Source organism: Octopus bimaculoides, chromosome 11 (genome assembly GCF_001194135.2).
Source record: "Octopus bimaculoides isolate UCB-OBI-ISO-001 chromosome 11, ASM119413v2, whole genome shotgun sequence".
Classification (NCBI taxonomy): domain Eukaryota; kingdom Metazoa; phylum Mollusca; class Cephalopoda; order Octopoda; family Octopodidae; genus Octopus; species Octopus bimaculoides.
The window spans coordinates 76,633,218-76,637,446 of NC_068991.1; positions in this window are offsets into that span (position 1 = coordinate 76,633,218).

The following is a 4,229-nucleotide window of genomic DNA, read 5'->3' on the forward strand; positions in this document are numbered from 1 at the left end:
GGGTATATATTTTATTTTTTTAACACCCCACCAACATAAGTTGTGTTTTAATTTTCAATCTTTTTCTTTTTTCTTTTTGGAAGTCCCACAAATATTTTCTTGTATTGTCGTTCTCAACGTGTTTGTCTTTATTGCTTATTATCAACTTTATTTCTCATTGTATTCTCGGTCCTTGTGTCATTTTTCTGTTTCTTCTTTGATATAATTAATATATGCTTCCACCGTCAGCACTCTCAGTCCAATGCATAATTGAAATTATTGTTACAAGTTAAATTTATACTCTCCAGAGTTTATCTTATGATAGTAGCAAAACTGCAAAACTAAATTCGTTTCAATGCAACCCTCTTCCTATAACATTTGCTAGAGGTATCCATTGCAACAATTTTATAATAAATCATTATGTTCATAATAGCAGTAGGAATGAATAACTTACACATATCAACTGGGAATATTTTCGATAGAGTAATTATATAAACGTGTCCTATCCTGATAAATTAGCCGTTCTAGAAATTCTTGAACCAACAATTATGTAGCAAATTTATACTAAGCAATAAGTATTACTTCAAATACGTTGCTCAAATCAACACTTTTAATCATTTTCTCTACATTAGAAGATATCATTTACAATAGGCTCAAAGCAACGTAATTCAAAGGACATAATTCAACTCGCAATGTAAAGCTCTGCGACGTGTTGACTAACGATGCTCACCAAAATGAGTTGAAGACTATTTATTTCTTTTGAATTAGTATAAGACTAGGTTGGATGGTAATGGAACAGCATGATGCTCGGGTTTTCCCAAAAACAATATAAGTAGAATAAGTGAAATGGAATATCAAAACCCCAATGTTTGAAGGCATAGATAGAATTGAACTTAACATCTAGATGCTACTTACTTTTTAATCAACTCCGGGAAAAGAAAAAGCGGATTTGACTCCAATGAGATTTGAACTGAAAATATAGAGTGACGGAACTAAATACCATTGGAAATTTGGTCTAATGTTCTTATGTCACTTCCAGATCACTGCCTTACTGAGAATCAAAGAGATTACGAACATTGTAAACAAAATAATAAACAGTTATTTAAAACTTTGTTTACATAAACCAGATTTGTATAGCTGAGAGTTTTGATGGACGTTCTGATACATCATCCGTACGGATAGTTTTCACTGCTGTTAACTTTGCATTTCATTTCAGGCAGAAATTTTAGTCCAGAAATAGATATCTCCTATGAAATAAATCGCAGAAGGAAAAGGAATTACAGAAAAGAAAAAAACAGAATGCTTGAATTTTATTATCAATCATTATGTGAGCCAAAAAGGGCAACTGTTTTAGCCAACAGGGATTTTAACTTCAACACAAAACAAAAATACAAGGTTTAATTTTCTTCTCAATTAGCAATGGCGAGAGCCAATAAAATATTTCTTATGATTGTATTTTGTTTCCATGAAATTTTAGTCTGTTTACGACGCTCTGAGAATTACTTTGGGTTAAATCGATAAGTCTTAAGACTATTAGCTGAACCGATACAAGGTTCATATCCAGAACAAACGACAAAGAAACTTCACTCTCATTGCTCCACTTCACTTAACTGTAAAGAGATAATATGACGTAAATACTGTTCACTGCTGAACTCATCGATTCAATTGCAAACCGGAATTCCTAATTTCAAATCTTTGCGGAGGCCTTTAAAAGCGTAAAGAGAACCCATAATTTTCTCATCTTTTACTTGTTTCAGTTATTAAAACGAATCGACCCCAATACTTAAGTTTTCGAAAGACGGGTGCTTATTTTATCGGTCTCTTCAACCGGAGGTTACGGAGACAGAAACATACAAACACTGGTTGTCAAGCGGTTGTGACGGGTCAAAGACAGACGCAAAGACACAAACACGCACGCCAAATCCACTTAGAAGGCTTTGATCATCGCGGAGTTATATAGAACAATACATTCGCTCAAAGTTCTATGAAATAGGATTGAACTCGGAACCATACAGCTGCAAAGCAAGCTTCTTACCACACCACCATGCCTATTAAGAATTCTTTTTCGGGAACTTTCAAATGTTTTATTATGATGCCAGTGAGTTTTCTACATGTTGAATATTAGGGTCTTCTAAATATTTTCCCTCGGTTGATTATAACTGTCACGAAACTCTAGTAGAATGGAGAATATTACTTTTGATAAAATAAACATGTTTATCAACTCTACCTTGTCATATTGAGTTCTATAAGAAACATGTTTGCACCATACGTAATATATATTTATATATATAATTTTGCAGCCCTTACATTATGAGGTATCTGCACATATAAACATACATACAATACATACGTATGTATGTATGTATGTATGTATGTATGTATGTATGTATGTATGTATGTATGTTGTGTGTGTATGTATGTATGTATGGATGGATGGATGTATCAGCTAATGTAATAAGAAATCGTCTAACAAAATACTGGTTTATATACTGGCAATAATAATGATTCAAAATATAAATTCGATCCCAAAGCCGTGAGGGGAATGAAAATTAACTTTCAAAACTGTAAGAAACCAAAATAATGTTACTGCGAATTATCTGGTTCGGTTGTGTCATGCCCTGCAAGATTTAATTTTCTTTATAAAGGTTGCAAGACTTAATAGAGAATAATTAAATGTCACCATGATATTTCTCTAGGTTCAATACAATATTATGAATGCTAACATTCTGCTTAGCCTCCAGGAATCTTTCTGCTTCCTATTCCTATTGGGAATCGAATATTTTTGTGTGAATTTTTATCAAACTGTGCAATAGTTAGTGTAGTTATGACACAACATTCCTATACAATTATCAATAAATCCACTGACTTTCACACCGCATATTCTTAACACACACACACGAAGGTGCCTCGATTTACATTCAGAAGCGTAGATGCCGTGGTGTTTCTGTGTTTGCATACGTATCAAAGTGTGCATACATATATGTGTGTGTGTATGTGTATATATATATATATATATATATGTGTGTGTGTGCATAAGTATTTATGTGTTTAATCTATACGCTTATATTAAAGGCTATGTATGATTATATATACATATTAATTTGTACGTGCATAAATAGAAGGAATATACTAGGAATTTATACATACATGTGTGCATGTATATATACACACACAGGGTATATATATATATATATATATATATATATAGAGAGAGAGAGAGAGAGAGAGAGAGAGAGAGAGAGAGAGAGAGAGAAAGAGAGAGAGACCAAAGTGTACGTACGCCACTATATTTTATATATTAAAAAATACAAAAATGGGACAAGAACGCAACACGAGTTCCAGATTATCTTTGCAATTTCGGCTGGTTTTACTCGAGATTGCTCCAACCTGGCCAGCCTCAAGGAAAAAATAAGCTAAGAGCATTAGATTCCGTGGAAGAAAGAAGCGAATGTATACGAAAACAAGGACGGGAAAAAACGGAGAAATGTTACACAAATACAGACACATTGACAGACTGACAGGCAGGCAAACAGGCAGACAGACAGACAGATAGATAGATAGATAGATAGATAGATAGATAGATAGATAGATAGATAGATAGATAGATAGATAGATAGATAGATAGATAGATACTTCTTCATTAACAAGTAATGAAAAATATGGAATAATTAATGACTACCTATAATTATTCCACCATTCAATGTAATGAAATAGTGTGGAAGTTGTTGCAATGACTGTTTCTAATTTACGCATACGGTCATTCTTTTTTTATTACGGTTGAAAATGACTCAATTAATCACGTGTGATTTGTGTATGTATAATTAATATATTCGCGTTCGAAAATTAACGATATCAGTATGTGTGTGTGTGTGTGTACTTGTACATAAATAATATTACATATGATTATATACACCTATATGTGATTGCGTATGTATGTGTGTGTGTGTGTGGTGTGTGTGTGTGTGTGCGTGTGTATGTGTGTGTGTGTGTGTATGTGTGTGTGTGTGTGTATACATATACACACACAAGGGTATGATGAAAAGTTCCTGGCTTTGGGTAAAAGGAAATACAGTAGGATCGGTTAATTATGATTTTATCCACCATATTCCCCTCTCAGATTGACTCACTTATTGCAGCGGTCCTTCAGTTTTTCTATGCTCAGTAAAAGAACTCGGAAGGTTATATATACACATATACATTCGTACACACACACACACACACACACACACACACACACACACACACACACA